The following is an 18,247-nucleotide window of genomic DNA, read 5'->3' on the forward strand; positions in this document are numbered from 1 at the left end:
AGACACTGCGGCAGGATTGGGCAGTTCCTTTCAGATTTTAAAGAGTTCAGTCGAGTTGTTAGATGCCGCAGAAACGCAGGCTTGTATGAGAGCTCTCTTCTTAGCAATGGCAGAAAGTGGGTATCGCATTTAGAGCAGGCGGCATGCCACTTTGTCAGAGGATCTCCAAGATGCCAACCATTTCCTCTCAGCCACCCTTAAGCTATTCTGTATTTGTCTAACCCTTTAACCATGCAAGCCCCAGGACCCCACTTGAACTGGCATATGGGTCCGTGCTCCCTCTCCCAGTCCTCCCTGTGTAACCACCAGCAACACACAATGCGTGACAAGGTGCCGTCCCGCGCACCTACTGGACTCGCATCAGAACATGCCTATTGCTCCGGAAGCAACTTATTTATTATATTCCAACATACTGTAATAACTCCTTACCCCTGTCAACTGCCCCTGCCCACCCTTTCCGTGCAAAGTGGCCAAAGAGGCGCATTGGGGAAGTGCTTGGATAAGGGCTGTCATGGCTGTCTTACTCTGCCGAAGTCTGTGATCCTTGAGACACGGTATGGACATATCCAGTACCAAACTAACGGATTTGTGACATTCACCTGGAGCTGTTATCGATCCTGCTTTCGATTTCATTTGTTTATAGGTTTTGTGGACTTTGTGCTTTTGAAAAAGCAAGTGTTTTCACACAGACTTTGTGCTTTTTTCTAATTGTAATTGGAAACTTTATGTGGCAGTGAACGCTAACACGGACATTCAGCCCGCCCCTGGCCCTGCCTCTCCAACTCCCAGAATCCTACAAAACAGCTGCGAGTGCGCATTTGTGCACGCGCATTGGGAAGTGCTTGGATAAGGGCTGTTGTGGCTGTTAGGGTTGAGAGGGGTAAGTGTATGTATTCTCGTGGTGGGGATGTCTGAAATTTGCATGAAACCGCGACTATATACTTTAAAAACAGACATGCCGTAGCGCGTGGCCATTTCGTACTCATCTATCACCCTGAAGTCTACCCCGGCAAAACCCTCCCCAATGATTGCTAGTAGAAAGAAACTAGCTGGGGTGTCTTCCTTCATTTTTGACTAAAAAAGTGCCACGGCGGATATACGGGGCTTTTGCTTACTTAGAGAGCATAAGCCCAAAAATTGTGATGCTGACTTCAAAAAAGGTAATGAGTCATTAAGAAAATGCTCAGATGTTGATCGTGTCGTTCCAAGTGACATTAACATAGTAAGTGTCTCTCTGACCGACACGCAAGTACTTAGTAGTGAAAACAATTTGATACTTATTGAAGAAATGAAAGAACTCACAGAGGACTCATTAGGCGTAACGAACCTGCCCTCAAGCATTCCCTGTATTGAGAATGTAATCGTAGAAATTACCAGTCGTAGCCATACCTGCCTACATTTGAAAATCAAAATTCCTGAGATGTATGCCCCGTCCACAGCCACACAAGACTCCGCCCATTTGCACACGCCCCGCCTGTTGTGTACTGCGTACACGGAGTACGCATGCGCGAGCAGCCACGGAGCTCGCGCATGCGCATTAGTTGAATAAAGGCGGTGCCCGGCAGTTCGCGCCGGAGACCGGAGCCATCACACGTCTCCGGCGTGTCGTCCTTGCATGCATGGGTGTGTGTGGCTGCATGCGTGTGTGAAAGCTGGAGGCCGACTCTAGCCCTTACAAAATTGGCGACGAGGCGGGATCGGAGCTGTTCTTCCCGTTTCCGATGACACCGGCGAAACGAAGCACAACTCCGCAGTCGCGGACCCGCTCGAACAGCCGGCGGCCATTTTGAGTGCTCACTCAACAGTGGTTGCGGCCCGTTCCGGGTGCTCGTGCACCATCTGCAGAAATTTTTGGACACTTCACAGCCCAGCTGAATCAGGGCTGTGACACAAAGGTGGCAGAAGAGCCACCAGGTAAAGTCTGCCACAGTTGGGAGTCGGATCATCCGTCAACCCGCCAAGACAGTACAGTGAGTACCTATCGTGATGGGTGAAGAAACCGATGATGAGGGCGCCGTTGCCCCAATACCACGCAGAGTGCGCACCACTTTGGCTCCCATGCCCGAATTTGATACTACGGGGCCCCCATCAAAGCTTGGCCCGAAATGGCTCACATGGGTCAAAAGACTGGAAATGATGTTCAGAGCCTCGGGAGAGACTGAAGACGAAGCAAAGATCGCCATCATGATGTACTCTGCAGGCACTGAAGTCCACAAAATATATGACTCCCTTGACATTCCAGTGGCAACGTATGACGCGGTCAAGCAAGCACTTCGGGATCACTTCCTACCATTAGCCAATGTTGACTTCGACAGGTTTGTCATGGGGGCAGAAAGACAACGAAGCGAACAGTCACTGGACCAGTTTTGTGCCCGGTTGAGACACCTAGCGAGCTCCTGCAGGTGGGTCAACAAAGAGGAAATGGTCCGCAACCAACTGCTGCAAGGTTGTTGCTCAGGAAAACTGAGGAGGCAAGTCCTGAGGGAACCAGGGCTGACCCTCCGGCAAATCCTGGACATGGGAAGAGCGTATGAGCTGGCGGAGGCAAGAGGATCGAAAATGGACGCGGCCACTCATTCCAAGAATGAGGAGGAGGCCCTAGCAGTCGGACGGTTCACACCTGGGAAGGCCAGATGGACACCGAAAAAGGGAGAAGGACCCATGACTTCAGGTACCCCTCAGTCGTGCTCCTACTGTGGATATGACCTCCCACACAGGGGCGAATGCTCAGCAAAATCACGAACATGCGGCAGGTGTGGGATACCGGGCCATTACGCAAGGATGTGTAGGGCCGCCATGCCCTTAGCAGCAAACAGAGGACCGGAGAGGGCCGGTAGAGGTGGCGCTCGCACGGCAAGGGGCATATCCTCCCTTGAATAGGACGTGCACGACCTAAACATTGCCGAAGAAGAGGAAGAAGAGGAGGAAGAAGTTTTCTTCATTTCCAGCATCGCAAATGGCCCCGGCACCAGACGAAGGCCCATATGTACTGTGGACATTGGTGAGATTCCCACCCCAGTCCTCATTGACACTTCAGTCTGTGTAATGGCGGACAGACATTACAACGCACTGGCAGGCCCACCAACCCTGTCGCCCTCCAAAGCCCAGATATACGCTTTTGGTGAAGATACCCCGCTACCCATCCAGGGGGTATTTGTAGCCCCAGTGACCCATGGCCAAAACAGCATCAAAGCGAGGTTTTTTGTAACCAATGTCAGTCCGCACTCTCTTTTGAGCTGCGCGGCATCTGAAGCACTCGACCTGGTTCATTTCACTTTTGCTGTGTATCACACAGATCTGGACAGCCTGCTGACACGCTTTGAGAAGCTCTTCAGGGGCATAGGGAAATTGAAGGCTGAGCCAATAAGGCTCCACATTGACGAGTCAGTCAGACCAACGGCGCTGAAACATCGTCGTATACCGTTTCATCTGAGGGCTCAGGTGGAAAAGGAGCTGCAAGACCTAGTGGAACGAGATATCATCGAAAAGGTGGAAGGGCCCACCCCCTGGGTCTCTCCTATTGTAGTGGCCCCAAAGCCCAAACAGCCTGGGGCTGTACGCATTTGCATAGACATGAGACTTCCAAATCTGGCCATAAAAAGAGAACGTCATCTCACTCCCACTCTGGACGACATCGTTGGTGAACTTCAGGGTGTGAAATTCTTTTCGAAACTAGACCTGAGAGCGGGTTATCACCAGTTGGAGCTCCATCCAGAGTCTAGATATATTACAACCTTTACTACTCACGAAGGACTGTACCAATATAAAAGGCTCAGTTTTGGAATTTCCTCGGCGGCAGAAGTCTTCCAAAATGCCATCAGGGGGGCTCTGTCCTGACTAAAAGGAGTAATAAACATGTCAGACGATATCCTAGTCTTTGCCAAATCTGAGGCTGAGCACATCAAGCGTCTGGAAAACACTTTTCAAAGGCTCCACAACCTTGGCCTGACGCTGCACCAAGAAAAGTACGAATTCCTGAAGGACAGCCTGGAATTTTTTGGATTTGTCTTCCATGCGGCAGGCATATCCCCTGACCCTGAGAAGGTGAGAGACATTCGAGAAGCGTCTCCTCCCACGTCCCCGGCAGAAGTCCGCAGTTTCTTAGGGATGGTGAACTACTGTGGGCGGTTTATTCGAGACTTAGCATCTCTCTCTGAACCCCTGAGAGCACTCACGAGGAACGAAGTTGCATGGACTGTGGACTGGCAAAGAACAAAGAGCGTTCACGGCCATCAAGGATGCCCTGTCCGAACAAGACACCATGGCGTATTTCAACCCAGCCCGGGAGTCCGAAATCATAGTGGATGCCAGTCCAGAGGGACTTGGGGCGGTTCTCGTGCAGGCGGATCAACAGGGATCCATGCGACCCGTTGCATACGCCAGCAAGGCTCTTACAGACACAGAGAGAAGATATTCCCAAATTGAACGCGAGGCCCTCGCAATACTATGGGGCTGTAAACATTTTAGATGATATATTCTGGGGAAACTAGTTGTTGTGGTGACGGACCACAAGCCCCTACTGCCCATTCTGGCTGGCGCTTCGTCCAAACCGCCACCTCGGATAGAGAGGTGGATGCTATCCCTCATGGAGTACGGGGTGAAACTGGTGTACCGCACAGGAACGCACAACCCTGCAGACTATTTGTCTCGCCACCCCAGAGCAGGAAGACCCGGAGACACTACGGAGGTTGCAAACTGTGTGGACACCATTCACATGGTTGTCGAGTCGGCGCTTCCCATTGCCCTGACAAGACAGGAAATTGCAAACGAGTCGAACTCGGATGAGGCGTTTCTGAGAGTGAAGGATGCGGTAGCCACAGGAGCATGGCGGGAACTCCTCCTGAATAATGCCCGAAGAAACGCAGAAATGCAAAGGGACCTGCAATTGCTCTGGGGTGCACGACAGGAACTGTCAGTGACTGCCGATGGTCTCCTGCTGAGAGGGCACCGTATTGTGATCCCCAGGTCACTCGTGCCAAAGGTCCTTCAGTTGGCACACAACGGACACCAAGGTATGACCAGAATGAAGGCACGTCTCAGAATCAAAGTGTGGTTCCCCGATTTGGAAAAGTGAGTGGAAGAGTATGTAAGGGCCTGCATCCCGTGCCAAGCAACGAGCCCGGCGGAGAAGGGACCCCCGATTCAGTCCATGGCAAGGAGCGATTCACCCTGGGGGACAGTACATGCCGATTTTGGCTCGACCGGAAGAGGACTACACTTCCTAGCAGTGACTGACCAATGGTCCCGATATCCCGAGGTGGAACTGGTCGAGTCCCAGGCCATCGACCACACCACCCTGGCCTTGGACAAGATATTTGCTACCAATGGGTTTCCCCTCGAGTTATGTTCGGACAATGGGTCACCTTTCCAAGGACAGTCGTTTGCTCGATACTGCCAAGAGAGGGGCATAAAACACTGAAAGGTCACCCCACTTTGGCCCAGAGCCAATGGAGAAGTAGAGCGCTTCATGCAGACACTAAACAAGGTGTTTCGCATATCTGAAAATGGTGGGGAAGACCTCCGACGAAATTTGGTCGAATTTCTCCGGGAGTATCGCACAACACTGCATCGATCAACTGGAATAGCCCCTGCGGAGGCACTTTTCAAGAGGATCCCAAGGGGACTCATACCGGAGTCAGAGGGGAGACAACCAGGAGTGATCGACAATGACCAAGTACAACTAGAAAGGTCATGGAGAAACGAGAATGAAACAGCGCGGAGGAGGCTGCCAGAAAAACCGATCGCGGTTGGGGATACCGTGTTGGTACGAAATAGAAGAACAGAAGGAAAGCTGTCGACAACGTATGAGACCCAACCACTGGGAGTAACACATGTGAAAGGTACAATGGTCACCGCAGCCAATGCCAGAGGAACTGTCACCAGAAACGTGTCGTTCTTCAAGCGTATCAAGGCCGCGAGCGACGAGGCAACAGCAGAACAAGTCCCGGAACGGGGGGAAGAGAGAAGGGTGGAAGAAGCCACCCCAACTGCAGATCACGAGACATCGGAGGCCCCTAGTGACGGGGCACCCCGGTACCCGAGCAGGGCTGGACGACGACTTCCCCAGAGGTTCAGAGACTTCATCATGGACCCTGCACCATAGGTGGGGAAATGAGTCGTTTGCAAATCCGAAGAAGGAACCAGGTTGTACTTCTGCAGTCCGTTGTTAATTGTTATTGTTTCTGCAGGGAAGTGTTAATTGTTTGTTTCGGGGGAAAAGGAGGGATGTTGTGTACTGCGTACACGGAGTACGCATGCGCGAGCAGCCACGGAGCTCGCGCATGCGCATTAGTTGAATAAAGGCGGTGCCCGGCAGTTCGCGCCGAAGACCGGAGCCATCACACGTCTCCGGCGTGTCGTCCTTGCATGCATGGGTGCGTGTCGCTGCATGCGTGTGTGAAAGCTGGAGGCCGACTCTAGCCCATACAAAACCGCCCACCTATCAAAAAGGTAAACTCGGTTGTTGTAGCCTTCAGTTTTCTTACTATAGCATTGAAAATAATTCATCCAATGCTATAGTAAGCAAAATGAAGGCCGAAATAATAGTGCTTTCAATCCATGTCATTGGATTGAAAGCACTATTATTGCTGCAGCGGCACCTTCAGTTTGCTTACTATAGCATTGAATGAATGATTCAGTGCTATTGTAAGCAAAATGAAGGCGGCGGTGGCGGCGCCTAAATAATAGTGCTTTCAATCCATGTCATTGCATTGAAAGCACTATTATTTCGGCTGCGCCGCCGCCTTCATTTTGCTTACCATAGCACTGAAAATCATTCATTCAATGCTATAGGAACGCAAAAAGAAGGCGGCGCCACAGCAGAAATAATGCTGCTTTCAATCCAATGGCATGGATTGAAATCACTATTATTATAGTGGTGCAGGCAGTGGGCACGAACATTTCGCGCCGTTTCCGGGTCCCGTCATATTCTCCACCTGTAGCCAATCAGGTGGAGAATATGACGGACCGGAAAGAATCTCAAAATTCCTGAGATTCAAGGGACTTTTCCGGGGACGCGGAGAAATGCGTGAAATTCCGGAGTCCCCGGAAAAATTCCGGAGGTTAGGCAGGTATGGTCGTAGCCCAGACAACCCGAGTAAAGACCACAGCACAGAACTCACGATTTAGCTGGAAATGAAGCAGGTAATGTAAACCCGATTGATCGAGTGCCGTTAGCTGAGGTTGCCAGCGTGTTTTTCATCAATTGCCCGTGTGCCCCCCAGTCCAAGAAAAGCCTCTGACCACTCATGCAGTATGTTTGATGAAACCCTGCATAGCATCGCAAGTCATTCATTATCCTATATCCAGCCCACCCCGTGTCGCCCCCAGCCACTACACGAAAAGGCATTTTTTTCTACAGCCTGAAGCTCTTGCTCGTGTGCGAGAACTTCAGGCTTCAGAAAAAATGCCTTTTAGCCATAATGGTGTGCCGCACCTGCGAGGCATCTCTTTAAGCAAGAGATGCCAGGGCCGGCGCCACCATTATGGAGAAAACGTGAGGCTGCTGGAAGCAGAGGTCTTGTTTTCCAAATTCTGAAACTCCCGCGAATGTGCGGGCGGTTAAGTCCTCAAGAAAACGGCCTCAGCTTCCAGGGGCCTCACCCTTTCAGACTTAATGCTGACGCTGCCCCTCCCCAGCTGGCGAGGGCCGGCGCCACCATGAAGGCTGAATAGGTGAGGGCTGCCCCCTGCCAGGCAAGCCTTTAGAATATAAATGCAGACATCAACACCCTCACCGCTATGGGGAGAGGGTGCTGATCTCTACAAAAGGCTGCCTGGCAGGGGTGCCAGTAGCCCATTGAGCTGGGGTTCGTCAAGGGTGCGTGGCCTGACAGGCCCACAGGACCCCCACCGCTAGGCCACGCCCCCTTGATAAGCCTCTGTTCATTTTGTAGTGCCACTTAAGGCACTGCCCTCAGCGACCGATTGCAGACCAAAATCGTGAGTCTGAACCCTGTCCCAATTGCAATATCAACAATCAATCAACTCTCACTGAGATTGCACTGAGCGCTATGAATTTAACAATGCTATCACTCACACACACAACTATTTGAAATGTTAGACTTTAAGATAAATAATCAATCTATTCAAATAGAAAGAATCATCACGTGGATGAATGCGCTGGATTCAAAACGTAATGTGCAACTTGAGAAAGAAAGAGGTGAAACACAGAATGACTATTGCAGAGAATACTCCTATGAGTGGAAATGAGGTATTGGCGTATGATAAATCAACTAGGCCTGGTGGTTGCGCATTTGAAAGTCGCTTGAATACCTTTAACATGTTTAATGCTCAAAATACTTCTGCTAACAAAGCCACTGGTGCAAATAAAAAATTCAAACAAAAGAATTGCCAATTAAAGTACCTAATAAGAAACAAACTACAAAACAATCAAAAAAGGGTGAGGCGCGCTGTTTGAGTGGTCAGAAAAAAATCTTGGATCGCTATAGACTACACGCTAAGCATACACGCAAAACAGAAACAATTAAGAGGAATATGAAAGTGAAAAATCATGAACCTCTAGATGACTTGATATCTGCTATAGCTGTGGCGGGAATAGAAGCAGGAAAGGAATCACATATTTCAAATATATCACTTAATTTATTGATTTCAAATAACAGGAATTATGTAAATGATACAGCAAAATCAGGCCCAGCAGTAAATAACACATTGCCTAATAGTGAAGTGAATGTAAGTGGTGACATGTTGCCACAGATACAGTCTATGATAAGAGCGTCATTTGAAGACTTTTTGAAACAACAGAGAATGGCCATGGGGGAAAAGGAAAGTGGACAAAACTGGGGCGGATTGAATGTCTTGAGCTCCAAAGTTGTGCCTTTAGACACACAGAAGCATGAAGCTTTGAGGCACACAGAACTTATACAAAAAGCAAGATGCCCTCATTCTGCAATGGGAAAGGATAAAAATCCACATAAGGACTTGAAAGACTATAATCAATGTTACTTACTGAAATGTCGAGAAGCTCCATTCCCGATGTATGACTTGAATCGTACGTCATTCCCGGCCATATTTAAAGACATAGAAAGCTTACAGGACATTAACATATTTGATATTCGACAAGTTGAGTTCTTGAACGATGAAATTCTTACAAGAGTTAGAGTATGGATACCAACTAACATTGTAAAAAATCTCCTATGGCAGGCAAAAATGGACTTGTTTGCCCTAGGATTTGTCTTAGCAAGAGACCCGGCAGTGGCTAACAGATCCCATGGCAAGGACAAATGACACTATCTATAAGAACTCCAAGATTCTATAAACCTAAGTTAGTACAAGGAAATACGTACTTAAATGGTAATGTCAATCATGAGAGATCATAACTAGACCCGTATCCACAGATAGGGCAAGTCACGTTAGCATGTTGGAACATGCGTGGATATGCTCAACTTTTTGGGACAAGTGCAAAAAAGATTGCAGAGTTTAACATAATTGCCCTACAGGAGACATGGCTAGTTGAACAGCCTATTTGGAATGGTCATAAAATACTTTTGTCACCAGCTAAATCTAACAGTAAAGGCCATCCTTCTTCGGGACTTTTGGTAGCTGTGAATACGAGGAATGGGTTTGAAATCTTCCCGTGGGCTAGTGCAAGTATCCATCTTCAGTTGGTAAAAATTAAATATAGAGGTGGTATGATACCACTGATAAATATGTATTGAAATCCACTAGCCATGTCCGATGAGAAATTGTTTCAAGATTTGGGGCAATTACTTGAGTTGATATTGTTGAATGTAGAAATCACCAACACTATTCTAGTTGGGGATCTAAATTTGAAATGCTTATCCTCTAACACTATAAAGATATAGCCATTCAAAGATGGTTACGCTTCATAAAAAAATCACCAATTTTATATGCTTAATTGTGCATTCAAATCCGATGTTCCCCCAAAAAGTACATGGAGATGGGGTAAAAGTGAATCCATCATAGAATATATCTTCATGCATAAATATACAGTTGGGAGAACATCGGAGAGAACATTGGATTTTGAAGTTATGATTCAGGAAAATAGTGACCATGAACTTCTCAAGACAAAGCGGTCATTTGATCTATGTGACGAAAAATCTCATGATAGGAAGGGACACTCATTGGTGTTGACTATTAATAACACAAGAAAACGCTTTAGGTGGGATGAATGGAAGCTGACGTCCTTATATAATAGTCTTGAAAATTCCTCTTGTTTATAGATGCAAGAACAAAATACTTTGTATATACAGGTATATAAACAGCATGTTGGACCATCTAAATGCCACTATTATAAACCAAAACATTCATTTGACCCAGAGATTCAGAAGCAAAAAACGTTATTTAGGAAAGGGAAGAAAATGGCTATGAGCCTCCCCACGTCAACTCGAGCGTTATCTATAAGAATATTGAAGTGTAAATACGCAAATTGGATACGCTCACATAGAGCCACTTTATATCAGAATGATGGCGGACTAATGCTATGAGCCATACAATCTAAGAATAGCTCTGAGATCTGGAGTCCTGGAGTCTAATGAATGTAGCAACACATGCAAGACAGCTCACTGTGCAAATTAATGGAGTTCCTCAACATCAGTGGATATTACATTTTACACAACTGTATGAAGCTCCAATAGAAGATGATCAAGAGACAGTGAATGCCTTCCACGGATTTGAAAAACTAGTGATATCAGAAGAGGCTATTTATTACTTTATAATGAAATCAAGTAGATCCAGGGCACCTTGCCCAGATGGGTTAAGTAACTACATGCTTAAAGAACATCCTTGGCACTGGGCGAGAATACTTCACAGCATTTTTGCAAAGGTATTGAGAACAAATGCTATCCCTGACTCATGATGAAACTCTGTTGTAGTACCCATTTTCAAGAAGGGCGACCAGTCTTCTATGAATTACAAGCCGATTGCCCTTCTTGATGTGTCAGGGAAAATATTCTCTAGGTATATCCTGAGGGATTTTAATGCATGGAGTACACAAAATCTACAGCGTAAGCCGTTTCAAACTGAATTTATTCCAGGGATGGGTACGACTGTAAACCTACTTACCATCAAGGCAATTATAGTACACCATGAGAGCATTGGCCAACCAATCTATCTTAAATTTGTTGATCTCAAGGTAGCCTTTGATTCGATATCAAGAAGACTGTTGTTTCATAAACTGGTGAATGCAGGATGCCCTTGCTATTTGATTAATTGCATTCAGGTGCTACATACAAACACACAAATGCAGGTAAAACCTGATGCAGAGGGCAATTTGACATCCCAGATCGAACCGCGGAGAGGGCTCCGTCAGGGATGCATCCTTGCCTCAACTCTTTTCAATTTCTTTATTGGGGATGCACAAAGAATATTTGAAGAGGTAATATCGGATGCACCAAAAATGGGATGTAAATCCATTCCAGTACTCTTCTATGCGGACGATTTAGTCCTGATGTCGAAAACACCACAGGGCCTTCAACGTCTCTTGGATGCGCTTGATTTGTATGTCAGGAAAAACTACTTAACCATCAATTTGGAAAAAACTAAAGTAATGGTGTGTGACAGAAAGACAAAGAGACAATCAAAGAATTATAGGTGGAAATTGCAACAAGAAGTACTAGACCAAGTATCTGAATATGTTTATTTGGATATAATATTGGCAGACAGAGACGATGAAAAAGTATATATTAGATGCCTTGAAACCAAGCTTGATATGTCAATATCACAAGCAATGCTGATACAAAATTAATATGGAAAACTTTCCTTTAATCCAACCATAAAATGCTATGTACAAAAGACATCACCCACACTCCTATACGGAGCTGAAACAAAAAAGGTCATACTAGAGACCACATGGAATAGATTAGAAGCCAAATTTTGGAGGAGACTATTGAAATTACCAAATTGTACTCCAGGCCAAATAATAAGATGTGAACTGGGCTTAATTTCCCTGAACGCAAGATATCTGTGGAATTCAATGTCCTTGTATCAGAAATATTTTTTAGCAGAAAACTCTGTAATTGTAATTGGGTTATTGTCAAAACACATGTGCCAAGCGGATGATGTGTTTGTGTTCGGATGGAGGAGTAAAGTTAAACAAATCCTAGAAAATACAGATATAACAACTGAAATACTCATCCAAAACCCCACAAAGGCCAAAACTAAATTATTCCAGCATGACTGGATATGTACACATGAAAAATGTATGTGATATCAAGACTTTGCGACACAACCATTTGGCCATAAAAGGTTCAGTGGTATAGAACTATATTTGAAAAAATCTCCCTCCATCCAGCATCGACACAACTTCATGCTTCTAAGATTTAATCTATGGTCGACTCGTGAAGTATTGGCAAAGCGCAAACTGATAAATTGTGAAAATAATGTCTGTCGATTCTGCAGTAAGGATTATAACAAAGAAACATTAAAACACCTCTTAGTTGAGTGTGAAGCCATAAAACCGCTACGCATAGTACTCATGAAACCACTATCCAAGGAACATAGAGAGGTCCTTGCAGATTCATTGTGGGAATACATCTTTAGCAGTCAAATAAGCTTGCACAGATATGCTGCTATAAATTTATTGAACGCTTTGGACCTGAAAGTAATGTAAGAACGGCTGAATTGTCTGCGATTTGATTAAACTATCTGTATAAGAGATGAAATAGAGTAGAATGAAGCGACTCAGAAGTGAAGAGAGTTTTCTATATACAATTAAGAATGAATTTAGTTAATCTGACTCAAAATTATGTTGTAGATTTTAAATAAGTAAATGTTGAGTTAAAATGAATTGATTTTATTTAATGAGGTAACCCATAATGGATGATTTTACTTGTTTTATTTGTTTTCATTTGATTTTTTATTGTGTGAATTTGAATATGTTTTTCTTGCGTTTTTCCTTGATTGTTTTTGAAAATATGAAATCTTGTTATATATAATGTAAGATTGTAAAGTTGACTTGGTCAGCTACGATCAATCTATAAATAAAAAAAAAAGAAATGGCCAAGAAGTTGCCAGAAATGCCTAGTAAAAAATCCTTGCCATATGTAAGGCTGTGGCCAAGCCTGTATGCACCCTCCCCTGTAGTCCCATAGAATCTATGTCATTCACGCGACCCCCAGAAGTCTGACGGCTGAAAATGCCAATTTATTTTTCAACCTCCGTTACACCACATAAATATGCGGGGAGAAACCCCTGCAGCACCCCCATACTTGTATTATGGAGAGTCGAAGAAGAAAAAAAAGTCTGAATTTTCAGCAGTCGGAGTTCTGCAAGCGACTTTTTGGTATATTTCTGTCCCATATAGCCATCTATTCTCCTTATCACACTTTTCCACTCTCCACTCTCCTAACCTTACTCGGACATCTTCATTGCCACCCCTCCCGAATTCCTTGAAGCGTGTACAAGTTTTTTCACACCTAACAATCTTATGTATAACCCAGGACATCCAGTTTAGCTTATGATCCCCAGCCTCCGGCTCTCACCTTCCACTCCCCCTCCACTTTTTTGGCCTCTTCTTAAGCCCGCCAGTCCTTGTGCAGCTTCTCCCAGAGATCCACAACGCCCCTTTTCAATATACTTCTTTAACCTTCAACCTTAAAAGGCACTGTATTCATTAAACCTGTATGCTTACACTTTCTCCTCTGCCTTTTTAGCTGGGTGTGGCATTCACAAACAAATACCCCCTGCACCATATTGCATCGTTCTCTCCATCCCCTCCCAGTACATTGCCCATTGTCTCCCATGCTCACCTATGCTCCTCTGTTCCATAATGGTCACACCATGTTCCTTCCTCTTCTCTCCTACTATCAGTGCACTTCTGCTGCAGAAAGAAAAAACACGTGCTTATATGCTCTATTTCATCTCAGTCCACCCTGCCACTCACAGCCTCTTTGTTGCGGTTTGGGGGCTGTCCAGGCTCCTTCACCTCTGCCCTGCACGGTTGATGGTGCCCCACCATTTCCCCTCGCCACTGTAGACATCATTGGGGCTGCACCTTCCTGAAATGTTGGGATATGTTGACTCGATCTGGCTCCATGGCAGAAGGCCTCTTTCGATGTGTCGCCAGCCCGTGGCACTCGTTAACGAGAAGCATTAGCATCAAACATGCAGAGCACAAAAACCTATCCATGCGATATCAACAGACTCGCTTTGATAAAGCCAAAGTCTTAACTTCTGGTCTCAGCTTTTAGATGGCCCACCTCTCCAGAGATTAGCATAGCACTATGAAAGTAAACAGCCTCTGAATTGGGCAGAAATGTACGACTAGTGGCCAAAGGAAGGTGAAATAGTTTTTCAGCTTCCTAGCTGGGCTCAGGGAATTCAGAGGGAAATGGGAGCAGGGCTGGCTAAAGATGTGTCAGGGCCGGTGGGTCCCATTTCTTTTTGATGTTTGGGGCACCCTTTACTGATTGGAACAATGGTCCAAGGCACCTGTGGGGTGCTTACATCACTATTGAAGTCAAAATAATGCAGGAAGGAGGTTCAAAGCTGCAGATTATCAGTAGGTTTCTGTGTCATAAGACTGCCAACATGGGGGTAGCTATTTGGGTGCCCATTTCAACTGTAAAAGGTGAAAGGCCCAGTGGCCATCCCTCAGGGGGGGAGACCAAAAATGCAATGAGTTTATTGGCCCCACTCACTATCCGCTTTCAAAACGGTCATCCAGCCCCTGCCGGGTTGACCGCCAGAGCCGTGGTCAGACCGAACAGGACACAAACGTTAAATGGTGCCTTGGCTTTGCTGTTAACAAAGGCCCTGCAATTACTAACATAAAACATTTTACTGTTAGCACCTGCATTCATATGCATACATTTTTAGGTAATTGAAATCGTGATGTGTGGATAGGACTTGCATGCTAGGGGAGTGATTAGAAGGGAAGTGGTGACATGAGACATCTCATTCTCATAGTGGTCCTTAAGTGTGACGTTTCAGAAATGAAGGCGAAAGGTAGCTGCTTGTAACATTCAGCAGAATAGTCTCATTCAAATGTGAAAAGATGTTAGATGCCCCCACACAATGAAGTTTGACCCTCCCTCACAGCCTTTGATGTGAGCGCCTCTCCCAACATTTGAAGTGTTAGTCTCCACCCCCAACCCCTTCACATTTTAGCCCAGGTGCACCTCTGATGCCATGAACGCACCCCTTAATGAAGTGGCCCCTAGGGCGCCCCTAGGACGGCTAAATGTAGGGGTGGGGCTGAACACACATTCACATAAAACACTTTCACCCATGCATTCATCCACCAGTTACACAACTCCATACATACATGCATGCATACATAAAACCAAACACAGCATTGATACAAACACCAACATGCACGCATGCATTCATACGTACACATATACATACTAATTTAATGTAAATACACATTTAATAAAAAAATAAAAAACACTTACCTTACCTCCATCCAACCTTCAAAAGCATCCATGCAGCCGACACGTAGACATGCTGCCTGACAAGATAGAACTCCTCTCCCATCAGTCAGCATGGTCACACTGAGCAACATGAACACACTGACAGACAGGAGAGGGGTCCTCTCTTGTCATTCAGCATGTCCACATTGTCAGCTGAATAATGGGAGGCAGCAGAGCTCACTTCTGAGCCCTGCTGTCTCCCATTATTTTGCTGTTTGTTGCGAAGCCAAACGGCTTCACAAAAAACAGCAAAATCATTGCAGGGGCAGAGAGCAGACAGAACAGTCGCCCGTGGAATAAAGTACACGGGAGACTGTGCTGCCTCTTCATTAGGAGATGGGGCCGCGAGCCCCCCCGCAAGCGCGAGGCCCTGGGCAGTTTGCCCCCCCGTACGCCCTCGTGACAGCCCTGTCAGGCGGGGCCTTTGCAGGCACGCAACGCCATTGAGCCACAAAGCCCAACATTTCGGGAAGGGGCTAGAGCCCGATCTGCACAATGGCATTCTATTTGTTTGGGTTGTTTGGGTTATTAGGTGTGCCACTAATAAGCCAAAACGATTGCTTTAGCGAACAGAAAGGGGTGGAAATAGACTTTTTTTCTGATATTGCACATCAATATTTCCAGTACAGTGCAACATTGACAAGGGATTTCACAGGGCTCCTGCTCAGACCCTCAAGTGGTCTTGTGGGGAAGTGTCTCACTTTGGAGCCTAGCGGCCACGGTTTACATACCTGCCCAACATAGTTTAAAGCACAAACACACCAGAGCATTCTAAAATAAACATATAGTGCACAGATTTTCCAGATTGTGGAGCTGTAGTTCCAATCTGGTGAGTAATTATTTGCCAGATCCTGGGTCTGGGAAGATGTGTCCCAATGATAGCATTGAGTACAGATAGGAAGAAATGCAATATGAGGAGGGACTTGTAGATGTTGTTTAGTTATTTGCCCACCCATTGACTTCTCATGATCATGATAATCCCTATGGCAATTCTCACCCAGTTCCTGCCCTCCCCACCCAAAACACCTCCTCACTGGAACTCTTTGAGCTAGCTTTAAATATGCCTTGCCATCAAATGTTGCCCTCAATGTGCCTGCAAGTGTTTTCTCAAAGGAGTCTTCTGAGAGTTCATGACTTCAATGGAGTTGTAAACACGGAACTGGTGTAATAAAAATGTCTTAATCAGGTCTGCCTTTGGCCACTCGATTTAAAAACACCCTGTGTGTCTTTCACTGAAGTCCTGTTAAAAACAAGCATTGGCAAAGCCAACAGTTTTGGCTTGTGTATACGTATTAGGCATTTGCCAGGCACTGCTATTAGCTGCTCAGGTACTCAAACCATTTTGCACTGGCACTATTAATGGCCAGCTAATACTAATACAGAAATGTCTTTCCCATGCTTACACAAATGCCCAAACTGTTAGCATTGCCAATACTCTTTTTGCTTTACCCTTGATGCACAGCACTATGCATCAAGGTTAAAGCAAACATACTACTTGGCTAAACTGGCCCACATTGAATGTAGGGGCCAATCTAGCCAGTAATAACACTTATGGTACACAGTCAGCCTGGATATACTTTCTGTGGCATGGCATTTTTACTGGCTGGGAGTCCATACATGGTAACAGTGGCATACATTGATGCAGCCTACATGGACATACATGAGAACAACCAGCATGAATATATTTTATACTAGCATATCTTGCATGGAAAGGCGGCGAACATTTTTTCCCGTGCACAGTTTGTGAATTGCAACTATTGGGGTTTTCCATGTGCTTCCATATAAAATCAATTGCAAACTGTATGGATTTCTACCCAATTTTGCAAAGAAAGTGCTGTAAAATACATCATTTTAACCCAATTTTTCAAACATTTTCCTGAGAGTGAGAACCCCCCCTCAAGCAACCCTTGTTTGGTTTGGGCTCCCTCACTGTGCTCTGTTGACCCTGCATAATTGGCACAAAGATTTAAGCCTCTTAAGTTCAGAAATGTACCAGCCTCCACTGTACATCATTTGTCACTGTGTATGATGTGTTTTAAAGCGCACACAGGGGCAGGGTGCTCCTTAATGATATGATATGGAATTTATAACGTGCCTGTACACAAGTGTTTCTAGGCGTGACAAGGCAAGGAGGGGGAAACAAAAGAGTAGGAAAAAACACAGATCTTACTAGGCCTTGTGTCATTCAGATCGCGCAAGAGCAGGGAAGAGGCAGGGGAGAAGTGCGGAGGGTGGGGTAGGATGCAGAAGTGCAGGAACAAAGGAGAAACAAGAGTGCAGCCAACGGGTTGCAAGTGCGGGTACTCATAAGTGCAGCCAATGGGTGAAGAATAAGTGCAAGAGAGGGACTGTCGGGTTACAGATATAGACCACAAGTGCAGGGGAGCCAAGAGGCAGTGTGGGATTGCAACAGTACAGGCAGGGACCTGGACCCGAATTCAGAGCTTGACCAGGTGACCAGTGCATGGATCAGGCAGGTGATCAGCAAGGGAGAGGAAGAGAGAAGGCAGAAGCAAGGAGACAGGTCTTGAGTTGCTTCCGGAACCGGAGATGTTTCTGCTCAAGTTTAAGAGAGGCAGGGAGGCTATTTTCAGAGGGAGGCCCCAGCGAAAGTAAGAGATCTGTCCTCAACTCTTTTCTTGGAAAAGTGACTGAGCCTCAGAGAGTTGGAGGTGGCGGAGTGGAGAGCTCATGCCATCCTATATATATTTATGCACATAATCCAAAAGTTAATCTGGCATAAACCTTTCTTCAGTAGAGAAATCTAACTTTGCTGTAGTTGATTTGGAGTTGTATTAATAAACCATATTTGGGATCCTGCACACAAACTCAAAGGGAGATTTCAAGCCTCCTGT

Source organism: Ambystoma mexicanum, chromosome 3p, assembly GCF_040938575.1.
Source record: "Ambystoma mexicanum isolate Mex_15411 chromosome 3p, UKY_AmexF1_1, whole genome shotgun sequence".
Taxonomy (NCBI): Eukaryota; Metazoa; Chordata; class Amphibia; order Caudata; family Ambystomatidae; genus Ambystoma; species Ambystoma mexicanum.